The following is a 26,499-nucleotide window of genomic DNA, read 5'->3' as shown; positions in this document are numbered from 1 at the left end:
CTTGTCAAATGCCTTCAATGTCAGCAATGAATATGTTAGCAACTTCTAAGTGTGGAAAGAGAAAAGTGTGAACACCAGAAAATAAACGAAGCTTATGCAAGTGATCAGAATCACATGGCAAGTCATTCTTTTATCCTAACTTTGCAACTGCAGCTGCTTTAACACTTTAGAATATCCCTTTGAAATACTAAAGATTGTGTAACTCCTTTAAAAAACTTGTTTTAATCTAATAATTTATTTATTGTAAGCAGCTGATTCCAGAAAAATGTCTGCCGTCATGATCACTACTATTGTCACCTCTGTCCTGATAACCTCTGGAAACATTTACATACTTCTTTGTGAATTATAATAGCAACTCTTTTTATAAACTGTCTACTTGGAGTTTAGAAGTATGAAAAGCTGTTGGAATACTAAGATTCTTTCCTTAAAGGAGAACTCCGGGATGGGATAGTAAAAAAATAAGTTTAACTCATATAGTAGCTAATCCACTCGCCAATCGTCCGCACTTTGTTTTGCCAAAATTGGTCCAGCGATTCTCCCGCAACCCGCACTGAAAGTTTTGGTTACCTCCTGGTTCATGGACTCCATCTCCCATGATCCCTCACGTCGGCTTCCTGCTGTCTGCTCACCGCCCTCCTGCCCTTGCTCACTCCCCGAATCCCAACATGTACGCCCACTCCCACAAAGATAGGAACAACTAGGCCCAGTTACATCCCCACTGTCCCAATGCAAACCCCTCCCTATTCTTTGCTATGTGAATGGTGCAGATGCAGAGCTCCATTTCACAGCCAGAAGCTTGCGGCGCTTACTTTACACACTACGCATGCATGTGGAGCGGTCCCTGATTTGGCCACTGCTCTTTCTCTGACATCATTGAAGTGACCACACTGCAGCGCAATTGGCCGGCATAGAAAGAGGGGACCGCGGCACGCACAGCCAATCACAGATGAGCAGGGATGAATATTCAATAGGTGGGAGTGCATGAAAACCGGGAGGTCAGGGAGAAAAAAGACGCGGAGCATGCCGGGTAAGGAAGGGATTCGACCACAAGATGGCCGCCGCAATAGAAACTAATAGTGGTCGAAAAACTGAGTAACTGAGCACCTATTGAACATCTGGTAGGAAGACAAAATGCAGGGGAGAAGACGAGCGCTGCAATATTGACAATGTAAGTGCATTACTAACTTTTTTCATAGGCAGATAAATTACCCACATTTTTGTATCCCGGAGGTCTCCTTTAAAGGGATATTTCAAGTTTTTTTTTTTATATTTGACTATGCTACAGGGGCTGTAAAGTTAGTGTAGTTCATAATATAGTGTCTGTACCTGTATTTGATGGCTGGTTTCGCAATTCTTCTGTGATTTTCGTCCCAATATTTATTTTTAACAGCATACAAAATTACTCAGGTCTCAGGTTTTCCCAGGTTGCAGTGCGTGGATGGTGACATCACTAGTCAGGTGATGACAGGGAGCCTGTCTGCTTCAATGGATAGGAAAGAGATCACCTGATTTTGCAACAGGTGTAGGCACACTGGTCAGAAAACACTGGTCTTTTGAATGGAATGCAGCTTATTTGTGTTTTAATGGGTGAAGTGGCTGATGTGTGGGAGGGAGGAAAGTGACCTCAAACTTACAAGCATGGAACTAGGGGATGTATAGTTTGAGAATTAAATCCAACAGGAAATACCCAGTTCACAAAAAGCTAGCCATAGCATTATGGTAATCTCACAACATTGCCATTTAGCCACAAGACAAGCACAAATCCTTCCTAAGCATGTCCATTACTATCTGGCAGGTACGTACTAAAATCCCCTTATGGTTGATAATCCCTTTAAACTACACCAAACACATAGGAGCACATACAGCTACTTACTGGCAAACAGTAGGTAGCACTTGTGAAGATACACAGCCTCTTAGTGGTGCCAATGCTTTATGTGCCCGGCATCTCAGGGGCATGGATATCCTCCTCTAGGAGCACTCTCTCTGATCAGAGTTCCATAAAGTCTGGAATATATTGATGTGGCATATTGCTGCGGCTGCTGCGGCATGATTACACGTGATACACAATAACAACATTGGACTTCTCCGAAATGCATCAGTGGTGTTATGATGTTATAAGATGATGCGTAAGAGTGGAAATTTTACTTGGAGCTGGAGCCTTGTGCCCCTGGCGAGGTGCTCTTTTGGTGCCCTCCCCCCCCCCCCCCCCAAAAGTAAAAGTCCAAAATTGCTGCGTTTTTGTGACATCACATTCCAAATAAATAAAAAATGAATACAAAGCGATTAAAAAGTTACAAATAAGCAAAAGTGGAACCGATAAAAAACAGATCACTGCGCAAAAAATGAGCCTCATACAGCCCAGTATACTGTAAAATTACAAAGTTATAGGTGGTCAAAATAGAGTGATTATAAACATACTAATTTCTTTTTTTTTTTAAAGCAGCACAATATAAAAGTATGTGACCATGGGTTTCATTTTAATCATACTGACCCACAGAATAAAGAAAACATGTCATTTTTACCGTAAAGTGTACAGCGTGAAAAAGCAAACCTTCTAAAATTTGCAAAATTGCTGTTTTCTTTTCAAATTTTCTAAATATTTTTTAGGCTGCGTCATACATTTTATGGTAATGTGAGTGATGTCATTACAAAGAACAACTGGTCTCACAAAAACAAGCCCTCCTATGGGTCTGTGGATGGAAATATAAAAGAAATTTTTAGAAGGAGAGGAAGAAAAAACGAAAATGCAAAAATAAAATGGGCCTGGTCCTTAACCTCCCTGGCAGTATGATTCTGTTTGGAAATTTGTACCAAAATTTGTACAATTTTTTGCATTGAATTTCACATCTCCCCCCGCCCATTTCACATCTCCCCCGTCACGTTCCCCCCCTTTTCACATTTCCCCCCCCTGTTACATTCTCCCCCCTCCATGTTACATTCCCCTCCCCCCTGTCACATCCCCCCCTGTCACATCCCAGCCCTTCATGTCACATTCCCCTCCCCCTGTCACATCCCCCCCTTGTCATATTCTTCCCTCTTGTCACATTCCCCCCTCTGTCACATTCCCCCTTCTGTCACATTCCCCCCTCTATCACATTCCCCCCTCTGTCACATTCCCCCCCATTGGTCACATTCATCCCCTCACCTTCTTGTTCGGCAGCAGCATACACTGGGTTTGCCGGGCAGATTTAAAATCTAGTGTATTTGCTGCAGAACAAGTCCTTTCCCCTTCAGCCAATCACTGGCTTGACACCACTGCGGCCTGTGATTGGCTGAAAAGGGAAAGGTCCTCGAAGATGAATAGTGAAGAGAGCAGGGACCGGAGCGCACATATGGCATATGCAGGGACCGGGATTAGGTAAGCAAAAGTTTTTTTTCTATTTTACTCCTTTTTCCTTTTACACTTAGCTTAGTGTTTTTCTAACAGGGTGCCTCCAGCTGTTGTGAAACTACTACTCCCAGCATGCCCGGACAGCCTTTGGCTGTTCGGGCATGCTGATAGTTGTAGTTTTTGCAACAGCTGGAGGCTCCCTGGTAGGGAAACACTGACTTTTAGTATTTTTCTTTACCTGCTCTGGCCGGCCCAAGCAGATAATCGCATGTTTTCCCGGAGGTCGTATCGCTATATCGCATTGCTTTTGCGATATATCATGCAGCCCGGCCGGCAACGCTGCAATTCTACCCCGAGCGTGACTCGGGGTTACCGATCCTGGCAGGGAAAATTAACCCCGATTCATGCTCGGGATAACCGCTCAGCAAGTTAAGGGGTTATCCCCTTAAGGACCACAGGTGTTTTCATTTTTGCACTTTCCTATTTTCCACCTCACCTTCTAAAACTCAGAACGCGTTTAATTTTGCACCTACAGACCCATATGAGAGCTTGTTTTTTTCGCCAATCAATCATTTCACCACAAAACCTACGGCGAAACCGGAAAAAAATATTTGTGGGGCAAAATTGGAAAGAAAATGCCATTTGTAAATTTTGAGGGCTTCCGATTCTATGCAGTGAACTTTTTGGTAAAAGTGACACCATATCTTTATTCTGTGGGTCCATACTGTTACCAGGATACTCAATTTATATACTGTATATACTCAAGTATAAGCCGAGTTTTTGGCACGATTTTTCGTGCTGAAAACGCCCCCCTTGGCTTATACTCGAGTGAACAAAAAACGCTTCTGGCTTAGCTGTGAGGGGATGGGCCAGGCCATCCATCTTCGGCCATCTATGCTGCAAGGACCGATCGGTGGGGAGGGTTAGTCATTCCGGGCTGTCCATCTTCACCGGGAGGCCCTCTTCTCTGCTCCGGGACGGCCCCGAACTAGTGACGGTGCATTGACACCACCGTGCAGGGACATTCATGCGCAGGGTCGTTGCGGACATCTGCTGCGCACGTACGTCCCTGCGCATCGTCATCAACACAACGTCACTAGTCTGTGGCCGGCCCGGAGCGGAGAAGAGGGCCCCTCGGTGAAGATGGACAGCCCGGAACGACTAACTCTCCCCACCGGATGGTCCCTGCGGCATAGATGGCCGAAGATGGGCGGCCAGGACCAGCTCACCCTTCCTGCCCACCAAGAAAACAACAACTGGGGAGGTGAGTAGAAAACAAAAGGGGGGTCTGGATGATGACGAAGGGATTGACAGGCGGTGATGATGAAGGGGGAGGATGATGACGAGGGGGATGATGACGAGGGTGATAATGACAGGGTGATGATGATGATGAGGGTGAAAATGACGGGGGTTATGATGACGGAGGTGTTAATGATGATGATGACAGGGGGGGGGATGATGACATGGGGTATGATTTTTTTTTTGTGATTTAGGTTTTTGGGGTGAAATTAGGGGCCTCTGCTTATATTTGGAACGGCTAATACTCGAGTATATATGGTAGGTTTTATTTTATTTTACTACTTTAAAAAAATTATAACTACATGCACCAAAATTAGTATGTATAAAATTGTAATTTTCTGACCCCTAAATATTTTTTATTTTACTGTATATGGGGCGCCATGATCTGAAGTTTTTATCTGTACTATTTTTGTCTTGATGGGACTTTTTGATCGTATTTTATATATCTTTTAGGGTATACAATGTGACCAAAAATGCGCAATTTTTTTTATGTGTGTGGCATTGACTATGCAGTTTAAGTAACATTATATTTTTATAGTTTTGACATTTACACACGCAATGGTACCACATATGTTTATTTTTGTTTATTAGGGAAGGAGTTAAATCACCTATACTATATCTGCACACTATCTATACTTCCTCTGCACACTACCTACATGCTACCTGCACTATAGCTGAAGGACTCCTGCAAAAGTATACTTGTTTACAGACCAGTTGCCATGGACAACATCTGCACTTTTTGATCACACAAATCTGATAAGGACGGACTCACATGCTGTAGATGATTTATAATCCCATAAACCCCTGTAATAAAGCTCCTTTCCCTATAAGCGATAATCTGGTGGATGATCGATAAGTTATGGGGCGCAGGGTCTCTCAGATCCCATGTATTAAATCCTGTTTTTCTCTTTATCTGAATTATGTGGTCACATTATGATATCTTGCCCCCCCCCATATAGACTAGATACTAACAGTACCCCTTGTATGGATTAGATACTGATGATTGCAGCATGTAGGAGTATCATCAGTATCTAATAATCCATACAGGGGGGCACTGTTGGTATCTAATCCATATAGGGGGGTCACATTATGATATTGTGCACCCCTAAGTATGGATTATATATTGACAGTGCCCCCTGTATGGATTAGATACTCATGATACCACCCCATATTGCTTCTGCATGGTGTCATAACTATAACACAACTAAGCATACATTTCTTTTTCTTTATGTTTTTTTTTTTTTTTACTTGCCCTGGTTCATCAGCAGCAGCGCCCGGTCTCTCTTCACATAATAAAGGCCCGGTGGGCGGTCCGATTTTTTCACGGGTTTGAAATTTTCACCTCACACACACCGGCCCGAACTTAGCCACGGTGCGCGGAAACCAGGACTCCTCCTTAATTAATGACAGAGGGAGGGAGTCACGCTGGCAGACGCCACACACAAGTGGAGTGACATCAGTGCGGCTCCCCTGCCCACCAGGAACTGGGGACTGGGACAGCCGACAAGCAGCAATTAGATTAACCCTATAACCACTGCTGATTGCTGCCACGGACGATCCCGCTGCCGCCACCCGTATCATCTGACTCCCACTGCCACCACCCGTATTATCTGACTCCCCCCACCTGTAAGTGCGACTTCCACTTCAGCCGCACTGCTATATTATTTATTGGGTAGTGGTATGGCCTGATCTGTTTTGTGGCTTGCACCCCCCCAGGGGTGTGCCGCCGTGGGGGCCAGGTTTGCCAGACAGTTGGTATACCACTGGTCTCAGATGCACCTCTATGTTGAATTCATGACCAAAAAGGAAGAACAATCTATGAGGTAGCAGTGTACCAGGTTCATCCCTAGTTATGCCAGCCTTTTTATGGCTAATTGAGAGGAGGTGCCCATTATACCCATATCTAGGGCTATGACTTCATTATATAATTGTTTTTCCCATAGGAGACTATTACATGCAACCTTTAATTTCTAACACTGAACAATATTATGCCATAGCATAGATCAGTGTTATCAGCACTATGCTTCTCCAAGTTGCTTTGGCAAGCAGAAAGAAGATTGGACAGTATAGAGCCAGTATTTTATTAACTTTTGGTCCCATGATCAATTTTGATCGCAGGATCTAAAGGGTTAATATCCGCACAGCAGCAATCACTGCTGCATGCTAATAGCTGCCAGGGGATGCCTGATACAAAGCCGTATCACTATGAAATCTCACTCACTTACAGGGCACAGCAATGGATTATTCACAGTGCCATTTGGAAACGGTCTGGATGAAGCTTTTGGTTGAATACAATGGCCCTGATTTACTAAAGTTGTGAGCCAGATTCTGGCACATTGTGCCAGAAATTCTGTCTGCCCCAGAATTTGCGCAAGTAATTCTGTCTGTGCCAGAATTTGTGCCAGAATGGGGGGAAAAGGGGCATGGCTACTGAAAAGGGGGCGTGTCCCTGACATTTTCACAAAAAAACAACATATTTACTAAGGTTTCCACAGAAAATATGGTGGATTTGAGGTGAGGAAAACCCGACAGATCAGAGCAGGTGTAAAAAAAACAAAATGTAGGAAAAAGTGCAAAATGTAGGGAAACCTTAGTAAAAAAAAACCTTGGAAAAAAAATTGTAGGGAATTAAAACCCACAAAGAAAACTACAGTCCACTGAAGTACCAAAGGATCATGAAGATGGTTGGCACACCAGAGGCTTCACTCCAACATGATGAGATCTGCTTAAAACTTTATTTTTCAGTAGTTGGCAAACATTGCACGGAATGGCTAGTCAGGCTCGGCAACAGCATCCTGCGCTTCCTGAACAGCAGCACTTTTAAACAGGTGTCCTGCTGTGATGTGATTTTCTTTTTGAGCCTCACACGCGTTGTTGCTCTGTGGGTCTCTGGTACTCTGACCTCCTGCTTGACCTGGACCTTGCTTTTGATTTTGGATTCTGCCTCTGATGATCTCTCCTGGTCTGACCCTGCTTTGACCTCTGACCTTGCGTTTGTTGTTGTCCCTGCCTCTATTCTGTTCTTTGCTTGTGACTTGATTTCTGGTTGTGATTTTGTCTTTATTGTGTCTGCTTGGCTCTGACCAAGTCTGTCTGACAACCCTTCTTTAGGCTAGGTGTCTGTTCAAGTGGGGGCCACTCTGTAGGTCCGACCACTGGAAGCTTTGTTGATCGTGAGAATGACACAAAACTGTCCCCAGAATAATTGGAGTGCACTTTGCTGTGCAGCCACTGCTCTGTTTATTCTTTAAGGACCCAGCCAATTTTCACTGTAGGACACGGCCATTTTTTGCACATCTGACCACTGTCACTTTAAACATTAATAACTCTGTGATGCTTTTACCTTTCATTCTGATTCCGAGATTGTTTTTTCATGACATATTCTACTTTATGTTAGTGGTAACATTTTGTCGATACTGGTATCATTTCTTGGTGAAAAATTCCAAATTTGATGAAAAAAAAGAAAATTTTGCATTTATTTTCCAAATAAATTATATATTAATTCACATATACAACATGTCTACTTTATCATTGCATCATAAAGTTGACATGTTTTTACTTTTGGAAGACATCAGAGGGCTTCAAAGTATAGCAGCAATTTTCATTTTTTTCACAAAATTTTCAAAATCCAAATTTTTCAGGGACCAGTTCTGTTTTGAAGTGGATTTGAAGGGTCTTCATATTAGCAATACCCCACAAATGACCCCATTATAAAAACTACACCCCTCAAAGTATTCAAAATGATATTCAAAAGGTTTGTTAACCCTTTAGGTGTTTCACAGGAATAGCAGCAAAGTGAAGGAGAACATTCAAAATCTTCATTTTTTAAACTGACATGTTCTTGTAGACCCAGTTTTTGAATTTTTACAAGGGGTAAAAGGAGAGAAATCTTCCTAAAATGTGTAACCCAATTTCTCTCGAGTAAGAAAATACCTCATATGTGTATGTCAAGTGTTCGGCGGGCGCAGTAGAGGGCTCAGAAGGGAATGAGCAACAGCGGGATTTTGGAGAATGAGTTTTTCTGAAATTGTTTTTGCGGGGCATGCCACATTTAGGAAGCCCCTATGGTGCCAGAACAGCAAAAAAAAAAAAAAAAAACACATGGCATACTATTTTGGAAACTAGACCCCTCAACATACATGGGGTCCAGTGAGTCTTAACACCCCACAGGTGTTTCACAACTTTTTGTTAAAGTTGGATGTGTAAATAATTTTTTTTTTCACTAAAATGCTAGTTTTCCCCCAAATTTAAAATATTTACATGGGTTAATAGGAAAGAATGCCCTCCAAAATGTGTTACCCCATCTCTTCCGAGTATGGAAATACCTCATATGTGCACATCAAGTGCTCTGTTGGTGTACTACAATGCTCAGAAGAGAAGGAGTCACATTTGGCTTTTGCAAAGTAAATTTTCCTGAAATGGTTTTTTGGGGGCAGGTCCCATTTAGGAAGCCTCTATGGTGCCAGGACAGCAAAAAAAAAAAAACACATGGTATACTATTTTGGAAACTACACCCCTCAAGGAACGTAACAAGGGGTACAGTAAGCCTTAACACCCCACAGGTGTGTGACGACTTTTCGTTAAAGTTGGACGTGTAAATTATTATAATTTTTTTTCACTAAAATGCTGGTTTTCCCCCAAAATTTACATTTTTACAAGGGGTAATAGGAGAAAATTACCCCCAAAATTTGTAACCCCATCTCTTCTGAGTGTGGAAATACCTCATATGTGCACATCAAGTGCTCTGTTGGCGTACTACAATGCTCAGAAGAGAAGGAGTCACATTTGGCTTTTGCAAAGTAAATTTTGCTGAAATGGTTTTTTGGGGGCATGTCCCACTCTATTGTTCCTCTGCACAAGGTTAGATAAATCTCCCTTATTATTCTTGCCATGAAAAAGCAACAGGAACCTCCCGTGGGAATGGAGACAAGCATTGGCGTGATGTTATTTACATGGGACTGTATGTTGGGGGTAGGGGAGTGATGTTATTTACATGGGACTGTATATTGGTAGTATAGGAGTGATGTTATTTACATGGGACTGTATATTGGTAGTATAGGAGTAATGTTATTTACATGTGACTGTATGTTGGTGCTATAGGAGTGATGTTATTTACATGTGACTGTATATTGGTAGTATAGGAGTGATGTTATTTACATGGGACTGTATATTGGTGGTATAGGAGTGATGTTATTCACATGGGACTGTATATTGGTGGTATAGGAGTGATGTTATTTACATGTGACTGTATGTTGGTGCTATAGGAGTGATGTTATTTACATGTGACTGTATATTGGTGGTATAGGAGTGATGTTATTTACATGTGACTGTATGTTGGTGCTATAGGAGTGATGTTATTTACATGTGACTGTATATTGGTAGTATAGGAGTGATGTTATTTACATGGGACTGTATATTGGTGGTATAGGAGTGATGTTATTTACATGGTACTGTATATTGGTGGTATAGGAGTGATGTTATTTACACGGGACTGTATATTGGTAGTATAGGAGTGATGTTATTTACATGGGACAGTATATTGGTGGTATAGGAGCGATGTTATTTACACGGGACTGTATATCGGCGGTATAGGAGTGATGTTATTTACATTGGACTGTATATTGGTGATATAGGAGTGATGCTATTTACACGGGACTGTATATTGGTAGTATAGGAGTGATGTTATTTACATGGGGCTGTATGTTGGTAGTATAGGAGTGATGTTATTTACATGTGACTGTATGTTGGTGGTAGGGGAGCGATGTTATTTACATGGGACTGTATGTTGGTGGTAGGGGAGCAATGTTATTTACATGGGACTGTATATTGGTAGTATAGGAGTGATGTTATTTACATGGGACTGTATATTGGTGGTATAGGAATGATGTTATTTTCATGGGACTGTGTATTGGTGGTATAAGAGTGATGTTATTTACATGGGACTGTATATTGGTGATATAGGAGTGATGTTATTTACACGGGACTATATGTTGGTAGTATAGGAGTGATGTTATTTACATGGGACTGTATGTTGGTAGTATAGGAGTGATGTCATTTACATGTGACTGTATGTTGGTGGTAGGGGAGCGATGCTGTATGTTGGTGGTAGGGGAGCAATGTTATTTACATGGGACTGTATATTGGTGGTATAGGAATGATGTTATTTTCATGGGACTGTGTATTGGTGGTATAGGAGCGATGTTATTTAGATGGGACTGTATGTTGGGGGTATAATAGTGATGTTATTTTCATGGGACTGTATGTTGGTGGTATAGGAGTGATGTTATTTACATGGGACTGTATATTGGTGGTATGGGAGTGATGTTATTTACATGGGAAAGGACTTAGGAATGTAGGGGGTAGTTCAGGGGAGCATGAAGAGGACTAGGGGGAAAGAGGGAGGAAGATTTATATTATATTCAGGGTACAGCGTATATCAGGGTTATATTTAGAGGCTACAGTGTGTGGTAGTATTTTACTACCTTACACTGGTAAAATGTGTACTTGTATTATATTCAGGGGGTACAGTGTGTGGCAATAATTTATTTAGAGGGTACAGTGTGTGACAGTATTATATTTAGGGGTACAGTGGTTGGCAGGACTATATTCATGCGTACAGTGGGTGGCAGTATTATATTCAGGGGTACAGTGTGTGGCAGTATTATATTGAGAGGGTTCAGTGCGTGGCAGTATTATATTGAGAGGGTTCAGTGTGTGGCAGTATTATATTCAGGGGTTCAGTGTGTGGCAGTATTATATTGAGAGGGTTCAGTGTGGGGCAGTATGATATTAAGAGGGTTCAGTGTGTGGCAGTATTATATTGAGAGGGTTCAGTGTGTGGTAGTATTATATTGAGAGGGTTCAGTGTGTGGCAGTATTATATTCAGGGGCCCAGTGTGTGGCAGTATTATATTGAGAGGGTTCAGTGTGTGGCAGTATTATATTGAGAGGGTTCAGTGTGTGGCAGTATTATATTCAGGGGCCCAGTGTGTGGCAGTATTATATTCAGGGATACAGTATATGGCAGTATTATATTCAGGGGATACAGTGGGTGACATTATTATACTCGGGGTACAGTGTGTGGCAGTATTATATTCAGGAGGTATGGCGTGTGGCAGTAATATATTTAGAGAGTACAACGTGTGGTAGGGTTTTATTTAGGGGGTACAGTGGTTGGCATTATTATATTCAGGGAGTACAGTGGGTGGCAGTATTATATTCAGGGGAGTACAGTGTGTGGTAGTATTATACTCAGGGGGTACAGTGGGTGGCAGTATTATATTCAGGGGGTATGGTGTGTGGCAATAATATATTTAGATGGTGCAGTGCGTGGCAGGGTTATATTCAGGAGGTACGGTATTTGGCAGAACAGTATTATATTCAGGGGGTACAGTATTTGGCAGTATTACATTCAGGGGGTACAGTGGGTGGCAGTATTATATTCAGGGGGTACAGTATTTGGCAGTATATTCAGAGGGTACAGTATTTGGCAGTATTATATTCAGGGGGTAAAGTGGTTGACAGTATTATATTCAGGGGTACAGTATTTGGCAGAAATCTAATAATTATTGTCTTCATACAGAGGATGAGGATCTGCTGACAAATTAGGGAACAAATGATGTCCGGGCGTTAGACTCTGCAGAGAAGATGTAACTGGAAGACGTCCTGACGTCCGGACAAGATGAGGAAGAAAAGGAAAGACAACAGAGAAGACGTCACTCAGGTCACTGATATTCTGTTTTCTCCTGACTGTCCCATCAGAGCTGTAGTCACTTGTAAGTTCTGTAGTTATGATGAGTGACATTGTACTCCAATCTGTGGCTCTCCAGCTGTTGCAAAACTACAACTCCCATATATCCTAAGTGCTGTAGTTACTGATATCTTTGTGCGGCTGAGGCAGAGTAAGGGGGTTGTCAGGGAAAGCAGGTCGTTAGGGGGGGGGGGGGGGGGTAATGGGTAGGGGGGCCCAGGACAATTTTTCGCATCGGGCCCTGTGGTTTCTAGCTACGCCTCACATCGAGAGAACTAAGAGTGAGAACAAGTGAGCATGTTAGGGACATCCTAGCAGCAAGGGAGATAAAGGTTATCAATACTTTGAAAACAATCCCAAAACATTTCAAGCTGGCGCACAATGGAGATCGACAGGAATTGAAGATCAGAGGTATTGAAAGGGTTCATACTGGCATCAGAGGGGGTGATGTACGTAATATCCTAGCCAGGAAAGAGTGCCGATGGATAGTGACACTCGGGACTATGGCGCCACAGGGATTAAATGAACAATTAAGCTTTGCCTCCTTTTTATGAACATCTATCCACCTGGTCCATGATTTTAATTGTTCTGTGTTTTTTTATTTTTTTGTAGGTTTTAACATCCAACACTATTACTAGTGTCTGTATAGATAGTGGGAGTCCGGAAGGAATAATATCATGGCATGCTCTGATACAAGATGAAAAGCACTCCGAGAATGGATGGAGGAGCGTCCAGAAACAAGAAAAAAGAGAGAGAAAAGGAGATAACACTGTGATTGGAATGATTTTTAATTATCCTCTCTTACTTTTTCTAGGTTCCCTTTTTCTTTCCCCTTTTCCCCCTTTCTCCCCCCCCCCCCCCTTCCTTTTTCCCTCTTCCCTCCCCTTTTTTCCTACCCCTCATCCCTTTTTCTCCCTTTTATTTTCTTTCTTATTCTTCTCTATACACTGTATGGGGTTTGTTTATGGATTGCATATTAGTTTTTTGGTGATATTGTGATGGGGTAGCACTAATCTCTTTATATATTATATTTTTAATAAAAATTTTCTGGTATGTAAATGGGATATTATTAATTGTTTTTTGAGTCACTGTCATATTAATTGCTCTGTATTGTTATGTAAAAAATTATGAATTATGTATAGTTATTATTATATTTGTAATTTGATACACTGAAGAATTTACATTGCACTGTAATGTTGTGTATATAATCATGAATTTTGTATATTTGCTAAATTGCACTTTGTCAAAGCATATATCTATTATTGCACTGTACATTGTGTAAATAATTATGAAATTTTGAATGGCATTCTAATATAGCACATTTGTCACTTTAATAATTGGCACGTTTCGGGTTGGTGGCGATAGGATGCACAGTATGGCACTTTCTTATTACTTAGCTGGACGCTTGATTCCAATGTGCACATGCGCACCGTCGCACGGACCGGCGCCGTCGCTCCCCTTTGTCAGTGGAACGCAGACCGTCGTCCCACGTCATTATGACGTGGTTACGCCGTTCTGTGGGATGACATGGGGGGGAGACTGCGTGATCCCAGCCAGTGACGTGGCGCATGTGCCGGATATGGAGGCAGAGCGATAGGAAGTCAGATGAGCATGCCGGAAGTGTGACTCACGCTTACCCCATATAAAAGACAGACACATACACAGCAACAGTAGCATCCTGAGGAAGGAGCGAAAGCGTGCTCGGGGTCCAGGCACAGCACCAGCAGCACACATGGGTAAGCAGCTTGGAAGTTACTACTTGTTATGAGGAGGACTCCTATTAGGGAATGATATAGTGCCATACTATGTACCTATCTGCATCCAGCCCCAGTGCAATATCAAGACTCATGATGCTGTGTGTTGCAATTGGCGCAACCTATATTTGATACATACATTCTGGCATATTTTGTTATGTGGTGCTAGCCCTGGTAGTTTTTTATGTCTGTAACTCTGTGAACATCACTATATAAGATATATATGTTTTTTTAATTGAATACAATAAAAGCTGTTTTTTTATGAATTGTTATTAACTTGGTCTTTTTGGTGGTATAGAATTGTGGTTATATCAAGTTGTTCTACTTTGGAAGATGATGTGAGTCCAATCACTTGCCGTAGCATTATGCATAATAATAGAGGCATTAGTAGGTATAGCCGGTTGGAGCTATGTGGTATAACGTCTATTAGGGTAACAGAGGGAGGGAGTTCCCTCAGTCACCGATCGGCGCTCTGCAAAGTGAAAGCAGAACGCCGATGGTTGCCATGGCAAACGGAGGACTGACAGTGGCCTCCGTTGTTATGGCGACAGATCAGTCTTTACCTAAGGTAGTGATTGATCTATCCTATGTCTATGACAGACATAGGTATAATTCAATAGTAAAAAAAAAAGAAAGTTAAATGTGAAAAAAAGTTAAAAAAAAATTAAAAAGTGAAAAAAATGTGAAAAAAAAATAAAAATATGAAAAACAAAATAAAAAAATTAGAAAAAAATTATAAAATCAATTATATATATATAATACACCCCAAAACACACCCAAAAAGTGTTCCCCCCTAAAAACATCAACATGTCCAGCAAAAAAAGAGTCCTCACACTATTGCGTCAGTGAAAAAATACAAAAAGTTATGGCTCACAGAATACGGCGACTTACAAACTTGATTTTTTTTTTTTTACAAAAATATTTTTTAGGTATAAATGAACTAAAATATAAAAAAAAGTATAGAAATTTGGTATCGACATAACTGTATCAACCTGCAGAGTAAAGTTAACATGTCATTTATACCGCATGACGAACGACCTAAATTTTTTTTATAAAAAACAACCGCAGAATAAATTTTTCATGTATACCACCTCATAAAAAATTATCAGAGGGTCACATGTACTCCAGAATGGTACCAATGAAAGCGTCAACTTGTCTCCCAAAAAAATATTTTTGCACCCCAGCACCTCTGCGACTTTATATGATTTCAACAAAATATCCTAAACTAAAAGGACGCCCCCAAAATCCATATAGCATGCCTTCATGTCTGAGGCCTGTGTGAGAGACACGTAGTGCATAAAGGCCACATATGGGATATTTCTAAATACATCAGAATTCAGGGAATAAATCTTGAGTTGTATTTCTTTGTCAACACCTACTGGGTTACATACCGTATTTATCGGCGTATAACACGCACTTTTTAGGCTAAAATTTTTAGCCTAAAGTCTGTGTGCGTGTTATACGCCGATACACCCCCAGGAAAGGCAGGGGGAGAGAGGCCGTCGCTGCCCGCTTCTCTCCCCCTGCCTTTCCTGGGGTCTAGAGCGCTGCTGCCGGCCCTTCTCTCCCCCTGGCTATCGGCACAGCTGCCCGTTCTGTCCTCCTGACTATCGGTGCCGGTGCCCCATCGCCGGCGCCTATAGTCAGGGGGAGAGAAGGGCCGGCAGCAGTGCTCTAGACCCCAGGAAAGGCAGGGGGAGAGAAGCGGGCAGCGATGGCCTCTCTCCCCCTGCCTTTCCTGGGGGTGTATCGGCGTATAACACGCACATAGACTTTAGGCAAAAATTTTTAGCCTAAAAAGTGCGTGTTATACGCCGATAAATACGGTATGTAACCCAGTAGGTGTTGACAAAGAAATACAACTCAAGATTTATTCCCCGTTGCCTCCCCCCATCCCCGGTGGCATAATTACCTGGGTCGGGTCCGCGCTGCTGCAGGCCTCCGGCGTCGTTGCTATGCGCTGCACGGTGCGGCGCATGACGTCAGTGCGCCGCGCCGTGTATAGCAACGACGCAGGGGACGCGCGCCGGAGGCCTGCAGCAGCGCGGACCCGACCCAGGTAATTATGCCACCAGGGATAGGGGGAGGCAACGGGGCAGTGGCGCCGGCAATGGGTGCTGCTGCCCCTTCTCTCCCCCTGGCTGTCGGCGCCGCTTCTCTCCCCCTGGCTATCGGCGCCGGCACCGATAGTCAGGGGGACAGAACGGGCAGTGGCGCCGATAGCCAGGGGGAGAGAAGGGCCGGCAGCAGGGCTCTAGACCCCAGGAAAGGCAGGGGGAGAGAAGCAGGCAGCGACGGCCTCTCTCCCCCTGCCTTTCCTGGGGGTGTATCGGGGTATACACGCGCACACACGCACCCTCATTTTACCATGAATATTTGGGTAAAAAACTTTTTTTACCCAAATATCCTTGGTAAAATGAGGGTGCGTGTTATAGGCCGGTGCGTGGTATATCCCGATAAATACGGTAAATAAAATGGATAAAAATGAAAAATCTGCAAAAAAATGACATTTTTTAATTCAGCCTCCACTATGCTTTCCTTTCTATGAAATGTCTAAAGGGTTAATAAACTTCTTTAATGTCATTCTGACTACTTTAAGGGGTGTAGTTTATAAAATGGGAGGATTTATGGGGGTATCTAACATACAGGCCCCTCAATTCCACTTCAGAACTGAACTGGTCCCTGAAAAATCAGATTTGGAAATTTTCTTGAAAATCTGGAAAATTTCAGCTAAGCTTATAAACCTTCTAACATTCTAAAAAAGTAAAAGAATGTTTACCAAATGATGGTAACATAAAGTAGACATTAGGTAGATGGGAATGAATAATTAATTTGGTGCGGTATGACTATTCGTACGAGCAGAAAATGTAGTCTATAAAAATGCAAATTTTTTTTTTTTTGCAGAATTTTGGATTTTATTTTTACAAAAATCACTAAATATGTTAATCAAAAATGTACCACTAATGTAAAGTAAAATATGTCACGAAAAAACAATCCCAGAATCTCTTTCATAAGTAAAAGCGTTCCAAAGGTATTACCAAATAAGTGGACGCATGTCAGATTTAGAAAATTTGCCTTGGTCATTAACCCCTTAAGGACCCAGGACGTACTAGAACATCCTGGCACCCTGGGCTTTAACGACCCAGGACGTACTAGTACGTCCTGGTGTTTCTCCAGTCTCTGCCGTGCCCCGGGCAGAGATCGAAAGCGGATGCCTGATGAAATCCTTCAGCAGGCATCCAGGCCAAACGCCGAGGGGGCCATGTAGGCTCCCCATGTCGGCGATCGCCGAAAATCGCTAGGGAAATCGCCCCTGCGATCTGCGGCGATACCGGGCTGATCGGGTCTCTGGGACCCGATGCCCGGTAATTTTGCATGATCCCGGCTGTCACAGACAGCCAGGACCATGCTAAAGTATAGGAGCGAGGTGGCAAGCCTGCCTTCTCCTCCTATCCCCTGCGATCCGTCGGTTAGTTAACCGACCAATCGCAGGGGGGGGGGGGGCGGTTACTTCCTCCCGCCCTGCCCGGCCCCTGGATGTCCGGAGAGGACGGGAGGAAGACCAGAGGACGCGACGGGGGAGTGATGGGGACCGGCCCCAGTACTTACCTCGTCCCTGAAGACCCGGATCCCGACGATGAAGACGGCGGCGGCGACAGGTGAGTTCCTCTTCAGCCGCGGTCGGGCCCTTTACAGCAATGCACGTCGCCGTAAAGTGACATGCATTTCTGTAATGGGACCCTGTATACTACAACTCCCAGCATGCCCAGACAGCCCTTGGCGTCTGGGCATGCTGTGAGTTGCAGTTTTGCAACATCTGGAGGTCCACAGTTTGGAGACCACTGTTCCCTTCCAGATGTTGCAAAACTACACATCCTCAGCATGCCCTTACTGTCGAGGCATGCTGGGAGTTGTAGTTCTGTAACATCTGGCCCTTCAGATGTTGCAGAAATACAACTCCCAGCATGCCTGGACAGTTTTGGCATACTGAGAGTTGTAGTTTTGCAACATCTGGAAGGCTACAGCTTGGACACCACTACACAGTGGACCCCAAACTGTTCTCCTCCAGTTGTTGCGTAACCCCTACTCCCAATATGCCCTTCGGCTGCCTGGGCATGCTGGGAGTTGTGGTTTTGCAACAACTGGAGGCACACTGGTTGGGAAACATTGTCTGTTTCCTAACTCAGTGTTTCCCAACCCGTGTGCCTCCAGCTGTTGCAAAACTATAACTACCAGCATGCTCTGATAGACCGTGCATGCTGGGAGTTGTAGTTTTGCAAAAGCTGGAGGTTCCCCCCCCCCACCCTGTGAATGTACAGGGTACAATCACACGGGCAGGGGGCTTACAGTGAGTATCAGGCTGCAAGTTTGCGATGCAGCAAATTTTGCGCGGCAGCTCAAACTCGCAGCGAGAAACTCGCTGTAATCCCCCGCCCATGTACCTTAAAAACACTACACTAACACAAAATAAAATAAGTAAAAGACACTACATATACACATACCCCTACACAGCCCCCCTCCCCAATAAAAATGAAAAACATCTGGTACGCCACTGTTTCCAAAATGGAACCTCCAGCTGTTGCAAAACAACAACTCCCAGTATTGCCGGACAGCCGTTGACTGTCCAAGCATGCTGGGAGTTTTGCAACAGCTGGAGGCACCCTGTTTGGGAATAGAATACCCCTATGCAAATCAAATTCAGGCCTCAAATGCGCATGGCACTCTCACCTAGGAGCCCTGTCGTATTTCAAGGCAACAGTTTAGGGCCACATATGGGGTATCGCCGTACTCGGGAGAAATTGCCTAACAAATTTTGGGGGGGCTTTTTCTCCTTTCACCCCTTATGAAAAGGGGAAGTTGGGGTCTACACCAGCATGTTAGTGTAAAAAAAATTTTTTTTACATTAACATGCTGGTGTTGCCCTATACTTTTCATTTTGACAAGAGGTAAAAGGGAAAAAAGCCCCCCAAAATTTGTAATGCAGTTTCTCCTGACTACGGAGATACCCCATATGTGGGCGCAAAGTGCTCTGGGGGCACACAACAAGGCCCAGAAGGGAGAGTGCACCATGTACATTTGAGGTGATTTGCACAGGGGTGGCTGATTGTTACAGCGGTTTTGACAAACGCAAAAAAAAAAAAAAAAAACACATGTGACCCCATTTTGGAAACTACACTCCTCACGGAATGTAATGAGGGGTGCAGTGAGAATTTACCCCTCACTGGTACAGCCCACTGTTCCAAAGATCTGACAGACACCAGTGGGGGTAAATGCTCACTGTACCCCTTGTTACGTTCCTCAAGGGGTCTAGTTTCCAAAATGGTATGCCATGTGGAGGTTATTTTCCTGTATTGGCACCATAGGGGCTTCCTAAATGCGATGTGCCCCCCGAGCAAAATTTGCTCTCAAAAAGCCAAATATGACTTCTCTCCTGAGCATTGTAGTTCGCCCATAGTGCCCTTCAGGTCAGCTTATGGGGTACCTCCATACTCAGAAGAGATAGGGTTACAAATTCTGGGGGTATTTTCTGCTATTAACCCTTGCATAAATGTGAAATTTGTGGGGGGGGGGGGGGGAAACACACATTTTAGTGACATTTTTTTTTTTTTACGTATGCAAAAGTCGTGAAACCCCTGTGGGGTATTAAGGCTCACTTAATTCCTTGTTACATTCCTCAGGGGGTCTAGTTTCCAAAATGGTATGCCATGTGTTTTTTTTTTTGCTGTCCTGGCACCATAGGGGCTTCCTAAATGCGACATGCCCCCGAGCAAAATTTGCTCTCAAAAAGCCAAATATGACTTCTTCTCTTCTGAGCATTGTAGTTCGCCCGTAGTGAACTTCAGATCAACTTATGGGGTACCTCCATACTCAGAAGAGATGGGGTTACACATTTTTGGGGGTATTTTCTGCTATTAACCCTTGCAAAAATGTGAAATTTGGGGGAAAACACACATTTTAGTGACATTTTTTTTTTTTTTTTACATATGCAAAAGTCTTGAAACCCCTATGGGGTATTAAGGCTCACTTAATTCCTTGTTACGTTCCTCAAGGGGTCTAGTTTCCAAAATGGTATGGCATGTGTTTTTTCTTTTGCTGTTCTGGCACCATAACAAAATTTTTCATCAAATTTGGGGATTTTTCACCAAGAAAGGATGCAAGTTACCACAAAATTTTTCCACTATGTTAAAGTAGAATATGTCACGAAAAACATTCTCGGAATCAGAATGATAACTAAAAGCATTCCAGAGTTATTAATGTTTAAAGTGACAGTGGTCAGATGTTCAAAAAATGTCCGGGTCCTAAGGTGTAAAATGGCTTGGTCCTTAAGGGGTTAAAGGGGTACTCCGGTGGAATTTATTTTTTTTTTTTATCAACTGGTGCCAGAAAGTTAAACTGATTTGTGAATAATGGGAAAATATATGTATATACCAGTCCTCAAGAACACTAGGGATGTGTAGAATAAAGAGGAAAGAAAATAGTGGATCTAATAAAGATTTATTAATATATGTATATAAGTAAGTAAATGCAAATAAATCACCAATCACTCTGCAGGGCCCTTGCAGGAATGAATTGGTAATAATCAATTAATATTTAAATAAAAATGCAAATGAAAATGCAGATAAAAATGCAGATAAAAATAATATAGCAGAAATGCACCAATGTCCACTACGGTGATTAGCAACGTGTCTCTTTTGGTTAGTAGTCAGTCTTGGTCACAGTTAAGTCCAAGGATATCCAATTAAAAGAGTCACAGTTCAGTAATCAACTCCTATGATACTGTAGCCAAATATAGCAATAGTGGCGATAATAGCAACAGTTGTAGCAATTATGGCAGTAGTTTGTAGAGTATCGGTGCACAGCACCACTCACCCTCCTTCTCGACTGTTAGCGATCCCGGCAAGCAATGATGTTCACAGGTAGCGATTTCGGCAGACCGCGATGTCCTGTAGGTGATAAGAGCTGTTTGTATTGCCGGTCTGGATCGTAGCCTAGGTGAGTGGTTCTCCGGTGGGCTGTAAGTATCCTGGGCTGGCACGGGGAGGCGTCAGGCCTAGGGAGAACGTGTCCAGGAACTCTGCCGTCCGGGGCTGTGAATGGAGATCTGGGAGCAGCTGCGTGTCTGAATGATGCGCTAGCTGCGCGCGTGTAGCAGTGGTCCCAGTTCTGTGAGCATCCAGCAGTTGCTAACCAAAATGTGTGGATATAGTCTCTTTAGAAGTGGTATAAGGTGCTTACTGTCACTGAAAAAAAGGCCCGCAGGCCTTGAAACGAGTCTGACTTGCAAAAGCACCTTATACCACTTCTAAATAGACTATATCCACACATTTTGGCTAGCAACTGCTGGATGCTCACAGAACTGGGACCACTGCTACACGCGCGCAGCTAGTGCATCATTCAGACACGCAGCTGCTTCCAGATCTCCATTCACAGCCCCGGACGGCAGAGTTCCTGGACACGTTCTCCCTAGGCCGGACGCCTCCCCGTGCCAGCCCAGGATACTTACAGCCCACCGGAGAACCACTCACCTAGGCTACGATCCAGACCGGCAATACAAACAGCTCTTATCACCTACAGGACATCGCGGTCTGCCGAAATCGCTACCTGTGAACATCATTGCTTGCCGGGATCGCTAACAGTCGAGAAGGAGGGTGAGTGGTGCTGTGCACCGATACTCTACAAACTACTGCCATAATTGCTACAACTGTTGCTATTATCGCCACTATTGCTATATTTGGCTACAGTATCATAGGAGTTGATTACTGAACTGTGACTCTTTTAATTGGATATCCTTGGACTTAACTGTGACCAAGACTGACTACTAACCAAAAGAGACACGTTGCTAACCACCGTAGTGGACATTGGTGCATTTCTGCTATATTATTTTTATCTGCATTTTTATCTGCATTTTCATTTGCATTTTTATTTATATATTAATTGATTATTACCAATTCATTCCTGCAAGGGCCCTGCAGAGTGATTGGTGATTTATTTGCATTTACTTACTTATATACATATATTAATAAATCTTTATTAGATCCACTATTTTCTTTCCTCTTTATTCTACACATCCCTAGTGTTCTTGAGGACTGGTATATACATATATTTTCCCATTTTTTGACTAGGCCTGATTGGGTGAAGGCATCACCTTTAACCTCGAACACTCTCCTTACCTTTATCTTTAAGTGAGCTACACATCCTGTTGTCCATATTTCTGATTTGTAAATATCTTAATCCTTCCAGTACTTATTAGCTGCTGAATACTACAGAGGAAATTCTTTTCTTTTTGGAACACAGTGCTCTCTGCTGACATCATGACCATAGTGCTCTCTGCTGACACCTCTGTACATTTTAAGAACTGTCCAGAGTAGGAGAAAATCCTCATAGAAAACATGTGCTGCTCTGGACAGATCATGGCGCAAAAAATGAGCCCTCATACCGCCGCTTATATGCCACTCTGGACAGTTCCTAAAATGGACAGAGATGTCAGCAGAGAGCACTTTCTGGCACCAGTTGATTAAAAAAAAAAAAATGTAAAAATTTTTTTCCACCGGAGTACTCCTTTAATGCTAATCGGTCTTAAAACTGGCTCTTGCTGTCAAGGGTTATGCAAGGTGAAGTTACTAGTCTATGTCTGAGGACAATCTTAAAGCTTCATTTTTTCATATGTGTTGTCTATATGTAGTAAACAGAAATGCAAGAGACTTGTATTAATTCAATTTATAAATTCCACCAGATGGACACCTTTATTTACATTGTAAATTCAATACAAGATTGACATCTCTGTTAGATGAGAGCCTATATATAGACCAAGAATTGCTTATTTTCCTTTATTGTATTTAATACTGTTATAGGATTTTTCTGGTGAGATATTTTGCATATTCATTCATGCTGTGCTATTTGCTCGGCCATGTTTGCCACAACTGTTTGTGCTGTGGTCAGCTTTAGGTTGATAAAATGTAGTCAAAGTTCCTAAAATATCAGACATGTTCTCTGGGGTAGATGTCTTTTCCAGTGCACACTCACTTGGCTGATACTCACCATATTCTGCAGAAATGGTGTGATGAAATATCAATAACATATAATTATTAACAGATCAGATAATAAGAGTCAAATTGGGAGCTTAAGATGTGTTCACTGGAAATTAAAGGGGTACTCCCAACAGCAAGGCCATATTTACAGCTTGTGTTGCCCTAGGTCCTAAGACTGAATACACCACAAGTGCCAGAATGTTTTCATGCAAATATTTCTAAATATGCAACAAAAGCCCATAGAGGTTCAGTTGTGGATTCACTATGAATCTCACCTCTATACAAAGAAAGTAAATTGATCACAAATATACATATATTGAGTATACACATAGTGAGCATGCTTCAGCTGAAAATCTGCAGGTAAAATTTGCAGCTTTCTGAAACATGTGAGAAATAGATTTTTTTTTCCACCTTGCCACTGTATGGGGGCAGTAGCTGCATTAAAAGTAGCATTTTTTCGCACTAAAGTGCTGCCCCTCTCAACACTATGGCCCTAGCCATGGGCCCACAACTGTCTGATGGCAAGTATGGCCAAGCCCATGAAGGAACAAGGGCTCCTCCACATGATATGTCATAAATGTCCACCTTTGGCATCCATACCTATTTTTAGAAGGAGGGGTCCCTGGTTGGCTGGTGACTGCTGGAGGTGGTTGGAAAGTTGAAACGGCCAAGCAATATAATACGCTGCTTAGATAACCCACAGTCAAAGTCAATGGGAGTTAGGTAAATTGAGTAAATCAGCTGGCCTGACTGTTTTTGGCTTCCTAACCACCTCAAGCAAACACATGCAGTCTGGAAGGGGTCAGAACCCCTTGTTCTAAAGATAGGTGTGGGAGACGCATTTAGGGACATTTATGCTGTATCCTGTGGTTATGCCATAAATGTCTCAGACGTGGAATACCCCTTTAACTGCATGGGACAGGGGTCAAGTGGCCACTCCATGCAGCAACTCTGAGGGAGTGAGCTAAAAAATGTTGGTGTGTTCACATACTGCGATTGGATCAAAATATTTGCCACAGTACTAAGGCAAAGAACACAACTTACACACTACATGTGAGCACCTCCTTATGACCTATTTAGTGATACAGTAAATGTTATCCACTGGGTTGGTTTACTAAGGGTCCGAAGGAAGGTAATCTTTAGTCTATTTATAGGCATATGTTTCTTTCTGTATTATTGAGTGGGAGTGAATCCAGTCATAGAGGAAAGCTTTACCAAAAAAACCTTTCCAGCATTTGCTGCTAAATCTACCTCACTCACATGGAGCTGAACCACACTTGGGTGAATTAAGCTTTTCGCACACATGTAATACAGACATATTGTAGTAATTTTAATTAAGGCTATAAATCCTATCTCTATCTCGACTGCCGGTCTAATATCCTGAATGTACGGAGATCTATAATACTGTTAGTTCAGGTAATTAGAGCCGCTATGGAGATAGGATTTACAGCTATGATGAAGAAAAAGTACCTTTGTATAAAAAGAAATCTAATTTGCCCTATATAGACTGATCTATCATTAACCATAAGTCAATTCCATATGGTATCTGAGTTCTGCTTATTATGCACATAAGCTACCGTGCCTGGGCCAGGAATAAGATATTATGTGTGTGGTGAGGTTGTGATGAAGGGCAGATGTTATTACCCTAGGGGTAGATGGCATTAACCCCTTGTATTCGTGACACTAGGGCGTGGTTAACCTCTGCACCACCCGAGGTATTGCCGCTGCATCCTGGGCTAGGCGCGGGGCAAATAATGACTCCGGTACGGAACAACAGCAGCTTTACTGACGTGGACAAGTGTTATAGTCTTTACAGCTCAGTTAGGCCCAAGGAGATGACCAGTGACTTTACAGACTTGAGGGCTCGTTGGGACTTGTAGTGGACATGGACTGAATTAAGCAGACCCACGCTGAATTTAGCAGACTTGACTGACTTCACTATGACTACCTAGACATCACCCCTGTGGTAGCTTACCAGGCTTTGACGTTCCCCTGTGGGGCACTTGGTGTTGGAAGCTTGGCTGTGTGGTTAGGCATTGGGTCTCTTCAGGACACCAGACACTCTCAGGTCTTGACTGTTCTGTAATGGATGTAACGGCTGGTGATGGAGAAGGTGATCCGCTGAACCTGTGTGAATGATGGAATGGGCCGTACCAGGGTGCGGAGTCTAAGGTGCCGCTGGTTTTCACCAGAGCCCACCGCAAAGCAGGATGGACTTGCTGCGGCAGACGGCACCCAGATCACTACCCCTGATACTACTCGTCCACACAGGCTGCCGAGGTGTACAGGAAGGCTGCCGTGGCACAGGAAGGATAAGGCAAGTTTATAGTCAGGACAGGCAAAAGGTCAGGACTGGCAGCACAGGAACGTGGTCAGGGACGTGGCAAGGTGGTCAGGGGCTGGCGGCACAGGAGGAAGGTCAGGAATGTAGTAGGAGGATACGGTACACGGATAGTCAGAACACACAGAAAACGCTTTCTCTAAGGCTCAAGGAGACACAAAGATCCAACAGGGGTCAAGGAGAAGTCAGTCCCCTTTATAGGGTCAGGGCCCGGCAATTACCAATTGCCTGCAAGCTGGCCCTTTAAATCTCAGAGAGCGCGCACACTAGGGGACATTTTAAAGGCACAGTACACTTATTACAACCTATATACATAGAAATAATAAAAATATTTCACAAAAATATATTACTTGATATTATAAACATTACTACAGTGGAACTTGTGGGGGTCCAACACCTGGTGCTGACGAGTTGCCAGAGACAGTCCAAAGGCCTGGGACAGCCTCTGGTGCTGGGACACCACATATGTTCATAAAAAGCTGATATTACATACAGCATACTTGATGGCTGATATTTAAGGTGCTCCAGAACGGTAGGGACGCCCTTTTACTCACTGTGGTATCCGTCTGTGCTGTCCTATTTTAATCTGCTGTTTATGTGTTTTGTCACCCCCTTTTTCTTTTGTTCCCACCCTGTCTGTGTCCTTTCCCCCCATCTCTGCATCAGCTGATGTTTTGCTTTGTGGAACTGGTGCTGCATCCAGCCTTTAATGGGCACCAGCTTTGACACAGAGGGGTAGTTAAAAGACCTTTGTGCCGAACTTGTTGCATGTTCACAAGTCTATTGGTATATTGTCACGATGCCGGCTGGCAGGAGGTGGATCCTCTGTGCCAGAGAGGGATTGGCGTGGACCGTGCTAGTGGACCGGTTCTAAGTCACTACTGGTTTTCACCAGAGCCCGCCGCAAAGCGGGATGGTCTTGCTGCGGCGGTAGTGACCAGGTCGTATCCACTAGCAACGGCTCAACCTCTCTGACTGCTGAAGATAGGCGCGGT

At 43.3% G+C, this 26,499-nt stretch overlaps 1 long non-coding RNA gene across 1 annotated transcript; it reads left to right on the top strand.

Annotated features, from left to right (window-relative positions):
- Positions 1-500: 500 nt before the first annotated feature.
- Positions 501-14,364, top strand: LOC130272656 (uncharacterized). The gene is made up of 3 exons (XR_008843661.1): positions 501-1,168; positions 12,213-12,353; positions 12,993-14,364. It is a non-coding gene; the product is annotated as an uncharacterized LOC130272656 (long non-coding RNA).
- The last annotated feature ends 12,135 nt before the right edge of the window (positions 14,365-26,499 follow it).

This window comes from Hyla sarda, chromosome 5 (genome assembly GCF_029499605.1).
Source record: "Hyla sarda isolate aHylSar1 chromosome 5, aHylSar1.hap1, whole genome shotgun sequence".
NCBI classification, from domain to species: domain Eukaryota; kingdom Metazoa; phylum Chordata; class Amphibia; order Anura; family Hylidae; genus Hyla; species Hyla sarda.
Note: the sequence above shows the minus strand (reverse complement) of the source record. Positions and strands in the feature narration are given on the sequence as shown.